The sequence below is a fragment of the Aegilops tauschii genome, chromosome 7 (assembly GCF_002575655.3).
Source record: "Aegilops tauschii subsp. strangulata cultivar AL8/78 chromosome 7, Aet v6.0, whole genome shotgun sequence".
Lineage (NCBI taxonomy): Eukaryota > Viridiplantae > Streptophyta > Magnoliopsida > Poales > Poaceae > Aegilops > Aegilops tauschii.
The window spans coordinates 454326453-454339974 of NC_053041.3; positions in this window are offsets into that span (position 1 = coordinate 454326453).

The window sequence follows — 13522 nt, forward strand, 5'->3', positions numbered from 1 at the left end:
TTACGAGAGTGAGATCTGATAGAGATGATAAGATAATATTTTTGGTATTTTTATGATAAAGAGTAAAAGTAAAGAAAGCAAGTAAACAGTAATGGAAATAACAGGAGATTAATATGATGGAAAATAGACCCGGGGGCCATAGGTTTCACTAGTGGCTTCTCTCAAGATAGCATAAGTATTACGGTGGGTGAACAAATTACTCTCGAGCAATTGATAGAATTGAGCATAGTTATGAGAATATCTAGGTATGATCATGTATATAGTCATCACATCCGTGACAAGTAGACCGAAACGATTCTGCATCTACTACTATTACTCCACACATCGACCGCTATCCAGCATGCATCTAGAGTATTAAGTTCATAAGAACAGAGCAACGCTTTAAGCAAGATGACATGATGTAGAGGGATAAACTCATGCAATATGATATAAACCCCATCTTTTTATCCTCGATGGCAACAATACAATACGTGCCTTGCTGCCCCTGCTGTCACTAGGAAAGGACACCGCAAGATTGAACCCAAAGCTAAGCACTTCTCCCATTGCAAGAAAGATCAATCTAGTAGGCCAAACTAAACTGATAATTCGAAGAGACTTGAAAAGATAACCAATCATACATAAAAGAATTCAGAGAAGATTCAAATATTGTTCATAGATAATCTTGATCATAAACCCACAATTCATCGGATCTCGACAAACACACCGCAAAAGAAGATTACATCGAATAGATATCCAAGAGGAGGAGAACTTTGTATTGAGATCCAAAGAGAGAGAAGAAACCATCTAGCTAATAACTATGGACCCGAAGGTCTGAGGTAAACTACTCACACATTATCGGAGAGGCTATGGTGTTGATGTAGAAGCCCTCCGTGATCAATGCCCCCTCCGGCAGGACGCCGAAAAAGGCCCCAAGATGGGATCTCACGGGTACAGAAGGTTGCGGCAGTGGAATTAGGTTTTCGTGGTCGCTTCTGATGGTTTGGGGGTACGTAGGTATATATAGGAGGAAGAAGTAGGTCGGTGGAGCCATGAGGGGCCCACGAGGGTGGAGGGCACGCCTGGGGGGGTAGGCGTGCCCCCCTACCTCTTGGCCTCCTCGTCTGTTGCTTGATGTCCACTCCAAGTCCTCTGGATCACGTTTGTTCCAAAAATCACGTTCCCGAAGGTTTCATTCCGTTTGGACTCCGTGTGATATTCTTTTTGTGCGAAACACTGAAATAGGAAAAAAAACAGCAATTTGGGCTAGGCCTCCGGTTAATAGGTTAGTCCCCAAAATAATATAAAAGTGTATAAATAAGCCCATTAAACATCCAAAACATAATATGTAATAGCATGGAACACTCAAAAATTATAGATACGTTGGAGACGTATCAAGCATCCCCAAGCTTAATTCTTGCTCGTCCTACAACAGAATTTTTGAGATATAAAAACAGAATTTTTGATGTGGAATGCTTCTTAGCATAATTCTCAATGTAAATCTTTTTATTGTGGCATGAATATTTAGATCCGAAAGATTCAACATAAAAGTTTAATGTTGACATAAAAAAAATAATACTTCAAACATACTAACCAAGCAATTATGTCTTATTAAAATAACATAGCCAAAGAAAGCTTATCCCTACAAAATCATATAGTTAGGCTATGTTTCAATATTGTCACACAAACGTTCTCATCATGCATAACCCCGATGACAAGCCGAGCAATTGGTTCATACTTTTGACGCGCTTCAGCCTTTTCAACTCTTACGCAATACATGAGCGCAAGCCATGGATATAGCACTATGGGTGGAGTAAAGTATAATGATGGGGGTTATGAGAGAAGACAAAAAGGTAGAAAGTCTCACATTGACGCGGCTAATCAATAGGCTATGGAGATGCCCATCAATTGATGTCAATGAGAGGAGTAGGGATTGCCATGCAACGAATGCACTAGAGCTATAAATATATGAAAGCTCAACAAAAGAAACTAAGTGGGTGTGCATCCAACTTGCTTGCTCACGAAGACCTAGGGCATTTTGAGGAAGCCCATCATTGGAATATACAAGCCAAGTTCTATAATGAAAAATTCCCACTAGTATATGAAAGTGACAACATAGGAGACTCTCTATCATGAAGATCACGGTGCTATTTTGAAGCACAAGTGTGGAAAAAGGATAGTAACATTGTCCCTTCTCTCTTTTTCTCTCTTTTTTTGGCCTTCTCCTTTTTTTTCTTTGGCCTTTTTTTTATTTAGTCCGGAATCTCATCCCGACTTGTGGGGGAATCATAGTCTCCATCATCCTTTCCTCACATGGGACAATGCTCTAATAATGATGATCATCACACTTTTATTATTTACAACTCAACAATTACAACTCAATACTTAGAACAAAATATGACTCTATGTGAATGCCTCCGGCGGTGTACCGGGATATGCGATGAATCAAGAGTGACATGTATGAAAAAATTATGAATAGTGGCTTTGCCACAAAATACGATGTCAACTACATGATCATGCAAAGCAACATGACAATGATGAAGCGTGTCATAATAAACGGAATGGTGGAAAGTTGCATGGCAATATATTTCGGAATGGCTATGGAAATGCCATGATAGGTAGGTATGGTGGCTGTTTTGAGGAAGATATAAGGAGTCTTATGTGTGATAGAGCGTATCATATCACGGGGTTTGGATGCACCGGCGAAGTTTGCACCAACTCTCAAGGTGAGAAAGGGCAATGCACGGTACCGTAGAGGCTAGAAAATTGTGGAAGGTTGAGAGTGCGTATAATCCATGGACTCACATTAGTCATAAAGAACTCATATACTTATTGAAAAAGTTTATTAGCCCTCGAAGCAAAGTACTACTACGCATGCCCCTAGAGGGATAGATTGGTAGGAAAAGACCATCGCTCGTCCCCGACCGCCACTCATAAGGAAAGCAATAAAAGAACACCTATGTGTCAAAATTGTTACACAACTTTTACCATACGTGCATGCTACAGGACTTGCCAATTTTAACACAAGTATTTCTCAATTTCACAATTACTCAACTAGCACACTCTAATATTACCACCTTTATATCTCCAAACACTTATCAAGTATTTAACTTCTCATGATATTTAATGAACTCAATATGGAAGATTAATTTCACGATTAAAGCAAATTACCATGCTGTTTAAGACTCTCAAAATAATATAAGTGAAGCATGAGAGTTCAATAATTTCTATAAAATTGTCGGTGTGGAACGACACCTATGGGATCACAAGAATCCCTACTACGGTTGTTGGGGCGCAGGGTTGCAAGAAGAGCAAGATCAGTACACAGCACAAGGATCATTTACCCAGGTTCGGGCCGCGAGGATGCGTAAAACCCTAGTCGTGCTTTGGTGGGTGTATTTCAGAGAGTTCTTGAGCTCTCGAACTAGCTGTGGTGAGTGTGTGGTTCGAAAGAGCCGAATCCTTCTCCAGTATGCCATGGGCCCCCTTTTATAGTCGAAAGGGGCTGCCACAGTGGCACACAGGAGGTGGAAAGGCATACAGTGCCCTGAGCTTATCGCTCGTATTACAGGACAAGACGCATTTAATGCGTAGCTTAGGTGTCCCCTTGCTTTATTGGGGACGGGGGCGAGGCCCGTCCCGTCCATCGCCGCTCCTCCTCGCTTTGACACGCGCCCTGGCCAGTGATGATTGTGGTGCCGTGTAGGCAGGCAGGCAGCTGAGGTGGCGCGGTGGTGGAGCCTTCACGAAGATCTGCATGCCGCCACGCAGGCGCTCGATGAGTTGGTCTGGGGGCTGCATGTTGCCACGCAGGTGCCCGCCGAGCTGGTTGGTCTGGCAGCTGCATGCGAACGATGGTGGAAGCTTGGTTGGCGCGGGCCTGGCGGTGGCCCTGCTGGCGTCCTTAGTGAGGGCCTTGCCGTGGCGTGGTGTCGTCCCCAGCAAGGGCCTTGCCGGGGGTCTGGTGGCCTTCCTCGGCAAGGATCTTGCCGAGGATTGTCGTCTGCTAATCCTCATCTGATCTTGAATATGTCTTCACAAAGATCTGCATGCCACCACAGAGGTGCCTTCTCGAGCCTTGGCCCCACGTGGATGATGGCGTTGGGGACTGTGGGCTCAAGGGTGGCTCGCCCTGTTGGTGTGGGGCGAGCTGCCCCGGCAAGGGTCTTGCCGGGGGAACCTACTTCGTCCCTCTGCTCTTTGTGGTCTTGGCCTTGGCGTTGCTCTGATTGTCTTGGGCTTCGGTCTTACCTTGGCTCACCTCCCCTGCTCTGTTTGGCGCGACCGTAGGCGCGGCTCCGACTGCCCGTGCACAGGTATAGGGGTACAAAAACGCACCCCTCTTTTTGTACACCGACAGGAGCCCCCGGGCCTGGGCGACACATAAGCGCGACACGTTGTTGGGCCAGGCCCAAAAACGGTGCGCGGGCAGGCGGGGCGGTTTTTACCGCAGTAAGACTTTTCGCGCGCTGCGCTTCCCATGACCCGCACGCACGGCGCAGCGTGGAGGGGTGTGCGTGACGTGGGCGGCATGCGTGGGGCGGTTCCTGCACGCATGCGTCACATCGCAGTAAATGGGCAGCGCGACCCGCGGCTTCCCCATAAAAAGGGATAACCGCGGGCGCACTGTTCCTTTTACCCTTCGCGCAACCCCAATCTCGGAAATCTCCGTCTGCCTTCCTCTTCTTCTCCAAGCTTCGTTCCTGCTCGCCGCCATTGCGCTTCCGCTGCCCTCTGTCTTGCCCTCCTCCCCCAGCCGCCATGGCGCCAAAATCCACCAAGGGCAAGGGAGTGGCCAAGGACGCTGGAGCCGCAGAGCCGCCGGAGAGTGCGCTGGCAGTGCAGCGGACGCAGTCCGCCTTCTTCCCCTCGACGGTGGATGTGTTCGAGCTTCGGGACTCCTTCAGGCCCCTGTGGGGAGTGAAGATGGGGGGGAGGAGGGAGAGAATTCGGGGCATCCGGCCACGCGCGTCATCCCCGCCGACTGCATCGAGGCTGCCCCAAATCGGTACCCCTTCTTTGTTGATTATTTTTCCTGCGGGCTCTGTCCTCCCTTCTCCGATTTCTTCAGCGACGTCATGCATACCTTTGGCTTCTGCCTCCTGGATTTTACTCCGAATGCGGTGGCGTGCATGGCCCTTTTCGCGCATCTCTGCGAGGGCTTCACTGGGGTGCACCCCAACACGGCGCTCTTCCGCCACTACTTCTCCCCTCGGATTCAACCAGGGAGCGCCATCTCCGGTTGCATCGCCTGGGTCTCAAGATCCAAGGGAGCGTATCCGGAGGGCGCCATGAAGGAGAGGTGGGAAGAACGGCGGGGCCGGTGGTGCTGGATCGAGGAGGAGGACCCTGATACGTCCCCAACGTATCTATAATTTTTGATTGCTCCATGCTATATTATCTACTGTTTTGGACATTATTGGGCTTTATTATTCACTTTTATATTATTTTTGGGACTAACCTATTAACCGGAGGCCCAGCCCAGAATTGCTGTTTTTTTGCCTATTTCAGAGTTTCACAGAAAAGGAATATCAAACGGAGTCCAAACGGAATGAAACCTTCGGGAACGTGATTTTTAGGAAGATTATAATCCAGGAGACTTGGACCCTATGTCAAGAAACAAAGGAGGAGGCCATGAGGTAGGGGGGCGCGCCCACCCCCCCAGGGCGCGCCCTCCACCCTCGTGGGCCCCCTGTTGCTCCAGGGACGTACTCCTTCCTCCTATATATACCTACGTACCCCCAAACGATCAGATACGGAGCCAAAAACCTAATTCCACCGCCGCAACCTTCTGTACCCACGAGATCCCATCTTGGGGCCTGTTCCGGAGCTCCGCCGGAGGGGGCATCCATCACGGAGGGCTTCTACATCAACACCATAGCCTCTCCGATGAAGTGTGAGTAGTTTACCTCAGACCTTCGGGTCCATAGTTAGTAGCTAGATGGCTTCTTCTCTCTTTTTGGATCTCAATACAATGTTCTCCCCCTCTCTCGTGGAGATCTATTCGATGTAATCTTCTTTTGCGGTGTGTTTGTTGAGACCGATGAATTGTGGGTTTATGATCAAGATTATCTATGAACAATATTTGAATCTTCTCTGAATTCTTTTATGTATGATTGGTTATCTTTGCAAGTCTCTTTGAATTATCAGTTTGGTTTGACCTACTAGATTGATCTTTCTTGCAATGGGAGAAGTGTTTAGCTTTGGGTTCAATCTTGCGGTGTCCTTTCCCAGTGACAGTAGGGGCAGCAAGGCACGTATTGTATTGTTGCCATCGAGGATAACAAGATGGTTTTTTTTATCATATTGCATGAATTTATCCCTCTACATCATGTCATCTTGCTTAAGGCGTTACTCTGTTTTCATGAACTTAATACTCTAGATGCATGCTAGATAGCGGTCGATGAGTGGAATAATAGCAGTAGATGCAGGCAGGAGTCGGTCTACTTGTCTCGGACGTGATGCCTATATACATGATCATACCTATATATTCTCATAACTATGCTCAATTCTGTCAATTGCTCAACAGTAATTCGTTCACCCACCGTAAAATACTTATGCTCTTGAGAGAAGTCACTGGTGAAATCTATGGCCCCAGGGTCTATCTTCATCATATTAATCTTCCAACACTTAGTTATTTCCTTGCTTTTTACTTTGCTTTTATTTTACTTTGCCTCTTTATCATAAAAATACCAAAAATATTATCCTATCATATCTATCAGATCTCACTCTCGTAAGTGACTGTGAAGGGATTGACAACCCCTTATCGCGTTGGTTGCGAGGAGTTATTTGTTTTGTGTAGGTACGAGGGACTCACACATAGCCTCCTACTGGATTGATACCTTGGTTCTCAAAAACTGAGGGAAATACTTACGCTACTTTGCTGCATCACCCTTTCCTCTTCAAGGGAAAACCAACGCAGTGCTCAAGAGGTAGCAAGAAGGATTTCTGGCGCCGTTGCCGGGGAGTCTACGCAAAAGTCAACATACCAAGTACCCATCACAAACCCTTATCTCCCGCATTACATTATTTGTCATTTGCCTCTCGTTTTCCTCCTCCCCCACTTCACCCTTGCCGTTTTATTCGCCCTCTCTTTTTGTTCGCCTCTTTTTCGCTTGCTTTTTGTTTGCTCGTGTGTTGGATTGCTTGTTTGTCACGATGGCTCAAGATAATACCAAATTATGTGACTTTACCAATACAAACAATAATGATTTCCTTAGCACTCCGATTGCTCCTCTTACCAATACTGAATCTTGTGAAATCAATGCTGCTTTGTTGAATCTTGTCATGAAAGATCAATTCGCCGGCCTTCCTAGTGAAGATGCTGCTACTCATCTAAATAGCTTCGTTGATTTGTGTGATATGCAAAAGAAGAAAGATGTTGATAATGATATTGTTAAATTGAAGCTATTTCCTTTTTTGCTTAGAGATCGTGCTAAAGCTTGTTTTTCGTCTTTGCCTAAAAATAGTATTGATTCATGGAATAAGTGCAAAGATGCTTTTATCTCTAAGTATTTTCCTCCCGCTAAGATCATCTCTCTTAGAAACGATACTATGAATTTTAAGAAACTTGATCATGAACATGTTGCACAAGCTTGGGAGAGGATGAAATTAATGACGCGTAATTGCCCTACTCATGGTTTGAATTTGTGGATGATTATACAAAATATTTTGCCGGATTGAATTTTGCTTCTAGAAATCTTTTAGATTCGGCCGCGGGAGGCACTTTTATGGAAATCACTTTAGGAGAAGCTACTAAACTCCTATATAATATTATGGTTAATTATTCTCAATGGCACATTGAAAGATCTACTAATAAAAAAGTGCATGAGATAGAAGAAATTAATGTTTTGAGTGGAAAGATGGATGAACTTATGAAATTATTTGCTAGTAAGAGTGTTTCTTCCGATCCTAATGATATGCCTTTGTCTACTTTTATTGAGAATAATAATGAATCTATGGATGTGAATTTTGTTGGTAGGAATAATTTTGGTAACAACGCGTATAGAGGAAACTTTAATCCTAGGCCTTATCCTAGTAATTCCTCTAATAATTATGGTAATTCCTACAACAACTCTTATGGAAATTTTAATAAGATGCCCTCTGAATTTGAGACTAGTGTTAAAGAGTTTATGAATTCGCAAAAGAACTTCAATGCTTTGCTTGAAGAGAAATTGCTTAAAGCTGATGAATTGGCTAGGAACGTTGATAGAATTTCTCTAGATGTTGATTCTTTAAAGCTTAGATCTATTCCTCCTAAGCATGATATCAATGAGTCTCTCAAATCCATGAGAATTTCCATTGATGAGTGCAACGAAAGAACCGCTAGGATGCGTGCTAAGAAAGATTGCTTTATGAAACCGTGTTCTTCAAATTTCTATGAAAATAAAGATGAAGATCTAAAAGTTATTGATGTGTCCCCTATTAAATCTTTGTTTTGCAATATGAATCTTGATAATGCTGAGACGGAATATGATCCACCTTTACCTAGAAGGCGTTCCAAAAATTCGGAGCTTTTAGATCTTGTTGCTAAATTTGATGAAAGTGGGATTGAAGAAATCAAAACCCTAGATGTCGCTAAACCCACTATTTTGGTTTTCAAGGAATTTAATTATGAAAATTGCTCTTTGATAGATTGTATTTCCTTGTTGCAATCCGTGCTAAATTCTCCTCATGCTTATAGTCAAAATAAAGCGTTTACCAAACATATCGTTGATGCCTTGATGCAATCTTATGAAGAAAAAATTGAGTTGGAAGTTTCTATTCCTAGAAAACTTTATGATGAGTGGGAACCAAATATTAAAATTAAGATTAAGGATCATGAGTTCTATGCTTTATGTGATTTGGGTGCTAGTGTTTCCACTATTCCCAAAACTTTGTGCGATTTGCTAAATTTCCGCGATTTTGATGATTGCTCTCTAAACTTGCACCTTGCGGATTCCACTATTAAGAAACCTATGGGAAGAATTAATGATGATCTTATTGTTGCAAATAGGAATTATGTGCCCGTAGATTTTATCGTTCTTGATATAGATTGCAATCCTTCATGTCCTATTATTGTTGGTAGACCTTTCCTTAGAACGATTGGTGCAATTATTGATATGAAGGAAGGGAATATTAGATTTCAATTTCCATTAAAGAAAGGCATGGAACACTTCCTTAGGAAGAAAATAAAATTACCATATGAATCTATCATGAGAGCCACTTATGGATTGCCTACCAAAGATGGCAATACCTAGATCTAGCCTTGCTTTTATGCCTAGCTAAGGGCGTTAAACGATAGCGCTTGTTGGGAGGCAACCCAATTTTATTTTTAGTTTTTTGCTTTTTGCTTCTGTTTAGGAATAAATATTTGATCTAGCCTCTGGTTAGATGTGTTTTTATGTTTTAATTAGTGTTTGTGCCAAGTTAAACCTATAGGACCTTCTTGGATGATAGTTATTTGATCTTGCTGTAATTTCCAGAAACTCTCTGTTCACGAAAACAATTGTTAAAATCACCCGAACGTGATAAAATAGTGATTCCAATTGCTTCTGATCAATAAACAAATTGTCTAGGTCGTCCAATTTTCCTGATTTTTTGGAGTTCCAGAAGTTTGCGTTAGTTACAAATTACTACAGACTGTTCTGTTTTTGACAGATTCTGTTTTCGTGTGTTGTTTGCTTATTTTGATGAATCTATGGCTAGTAAAATAGTTTATAAACCATAGAGAAGTTGGAATACAGTAGTTTTAACACCAATATAAATAAAGAATGAGTTCATTACAGTACCTTGAAGTGGTCTTTTGTTTTATTTCACTAACGGAGCTCACGAGATTTCTGTTGAGTTTTGTGTTGTGAAGTTTTCAAGTTTTGGGTGAATTTTTTTGATGGATTATGGAACAAGGAGTGGAAAGAGCCTAAGCTTGGGGATGCCCATGTAACCCCCAAGATAATCTAAGGACACCATAAATCCAAAGCCTGGGGATGCCCCGGAAGGCATCCCCTCTTTCGTCTACTTCCATCGGTAACTTTACTTGGAGCTATATTTTTATTCACCACATGATATGTATTTTGCTTGGAGCGTCTTGTATGATTTGAGTCTTTGCTTTTTAGTTTACCAAAATCATCCTTGCTGTACACACCTTTTGAGAGAGCCATACATGATTTGGAATTTATTAGAATACTCTATGTGCTTCGCTTATATCTTTTGAGCTATATAGTTTTGCTCTAGTACTTCACTTATATCTTTTAGAGCACGGTGGTGGATTTGTTTTATAGAAACTATTGATCTCTCATGCCTCACTTAGATTATTTTGAGAGTCTTAAATAGCATGGTAATTTTCTTAAATAATCCTAATATGCTTGGTATTCAAGATTTGTAAAACTTTCTTATGAGTGTGTTGAATGCTATGAGAAGTTTGATGCTTGATAATTGTTTTGAGATATAAAGATGGTGATATTAGAGTCATGCTAGTTGAGTAGTTGTGAATTTGAGAAATACTTGTGTTAAAGTTTGTGATTCCCGTAGCATGCACGTATGGTGAACCATTGTGTGATGAAGTCGGAGCATAATTTATTTATTGACTGTCTTCCTTATGAGTGGCGGTCGGGGACGAGCGATGGTCTTTTCCTACCAATCTATCCCCCTAGGAGCATGCGCGTAATACTTTGCTTTGATAACTTGTAGATTTTTGCAATAAGTATATGAGTTCTTTATGACTAATGTTGAGTCCATGGATTATACGCACTTTTCTTCCTCCCACCATTGCTATCCTCTCTAATACCGCGCACATTTCGCCGGTATCATACACCCACCACATACCTTCCTCAAAACAGCCACCATACCTACCTATCATGGCATTTCCATAGCCATTCCGAGATATATTGCCATGCAACTTTCCACCGTTCCGTTCATTATGACACGCTCCATCATTGTCATATTGCTTAGCATGATCACGTAGTTGACATTGTATTTGTGGCAAAGCCACCGTTCATAATTCTTTCATACATGTCACTCTTGATTCATTGCATACCCCGGTACACCGCCAGAGGCATTCATATAGAGTCATATTTTGTTCTAAGTATCGAGTTGTAATTGTTGAGTTGTAAGAAAATAAAAGTGTGATGATCTTCATTTTTAGAGCATTGTCCCAAGTGAGGAAAGGATGATGGAGACTATGATTCCCCCACAAGTCAGGATGAGACTTCGGACAAAAAAATAAAAAAGGAGAAAAGAGGCCATAAAAAAAGAAAAAAGTTCCAAATAAAAAAATGAGAGAAAAGGAGAGAAGGGACAATGTTACTATCCTTTTACCACACTTGTGCTTCAAAGTAGCACCATGATCTTCATGATAGAGAGTCTCTCATTTTGTGACTTTCATATACTAGTGGGAATTTTTCATTATATAACTTGGCTTGTATATTCCAATGACGGGCTTCCTCAAAATGCCCTAGGTCTTTGTGAGCAAGCGAGTTGGATGCACACCCACTTAGTTTCTTTTGTTAAGCTTTCATATACTTATAGCTCTAGTGCATCCGTTGCGTGGCAATCCCTACTCACTCACATTGATATCTATTGATGGGCATCTCCATAGCCCGTTGATACGCCTAGTTGATGTGAGACTATCTTCTCCCTTTTTGTCTACTCCACAACCACCATTCTATTCCACATATAGTGCTATGTCCATGGCTCACGCTCATGTATTGTGTGAAGATTGAAAAAGTTTGAGAATGTTAAAAGTATGAAACAATTGCTTGGCTTGTCATCGGGGTTGTGCATGATTTAAATACTTTGTGTGGTGAAGATAGAGCATAGCCAGACTATATGATTTTGTAGGGATAACTTTCTTTTGGCCATTTTATTTCGAGAAGACACGATTGCTTTGTTAGTATGCTTGAAGTATTATTATTTTTATGTCAATACTAAACTTTTGTCTTGAATCTTTCGGATCTGAATATTCATACCACAATTGAGAAGAATTACATTGAAATTATGCCAAGTAGCACTCCGCATCAAAAATTCTGTTTTTTTTATCATTTACCTACTCGAGGACGAGCAGGAATTAAGCTTGGGGATGCCTGATACGTCTCCAACGTATCTATAATTTTTGATTGCTCCATGCTATATTATCTACTGTTTTGGACATTATTGGGCTTTATTATTCACATTTATATTATTTTTGGGACTAACCTATTAATCGAAGGCCCAGCCCAGAATTGCTGTTTTTTTTGCCTATTTTAGAGTTTCGCAGAAAAGGAATATCAAACGGAGTCCAAACGGAATGAAACCTTCGGGAACGTGATTTTTAGGAAGATTATGATCCAGGAGACTTGGACCCTACGTCAAGAAACAAAGGAGGAGGCCACGAGGTAGGGGGGTGTGCCAACCCCCCCCCCAGGGCGCGCCCTCCACCCTCGTGGGCCCCCTGTTGCTCCACCGACGTACTCCTTCCTCCTATATATACCTACGTACCCCCAAACGATCAGATACGGAGCCAAAAACCTAATTCCACTGCCGCAACCTTCTGTACCCATGAGATCCCATCTTGGGGCCTGTTCCGGAGCTCCGCCGGAGGGGGCATCCATCACGGAGGGCTTCTACATCAACACCATAGCCTCTCCGATGAAGTGTGAGTAGTTTACCTCAGACCTTCGGGTCCATAGTTAGTAGCTAGATGGCTTCTTCTCTCTTTTTGGATCTCAATACAATGTTCTCCCCCTCTCTCGTGGAGATCTATTCGAAGTAATCTTCTTTTGCGGTGTGTTTGTTGAGACCGATGAATTGTGGGTTTATGAGCAAGATTATCTATGAACAATATTTGAATCTTCTCTGAATTCTTTTATGTATGATTGGTTATCTTTGCAAGTCTCTTCGAATTATCAGTTTGGTTTGGCCTACTAGATTGATCTTTCTTGCAATGGGAGAAGTGCTTAGCTTTGGGTTCAGTCTTGCGGTGTCCTTTCCCAGTGATAGTAGGGGCAGCAAGGCACGTATTGTATGGTTGTCGTCGAGGATAACAAGATGGTTTTTTTTATCATATTGCATGAATTTATCCCTCTACATCATGTCATCTTGCTTAAGGCGTTACTCTATTTTCATGAACTTAATACTCTAGATGCATGCTGGATAGCGGTCGATGAGTGGAGTAATAGTAGTAGATGCAGGCAGGAGTCGGTCTACTTGTCTCGGACGTGATGCCTATATACATGATCATACCTATATATTCTCATAACTATGCTCTGTCAATTGCTCAACAGTAATTCGTTCACCCACCGTAAAATACTTATGCTCTTGAGAGAAGCCACTAGTGAAATCTATGGCCCCCGGGTCTATCTTCATCATATTAATCTTCCAACACTTAGTTATTTCCTTGCTTTTTACTTTGCTTTTATTTTACTTTGCATCTTTATCATAAATATACCAAAAATATTATCCTATCATATCTATCAGATCTCACTCTCGTAAGTGACCGTGAAGGGATTGACAACCCCTTATCGCGTTGGTTGCGAGGAGTTATTTGTTTTGTGTAGGTACGAGGGACTCACGCGTAGCCTCCTACTGGATT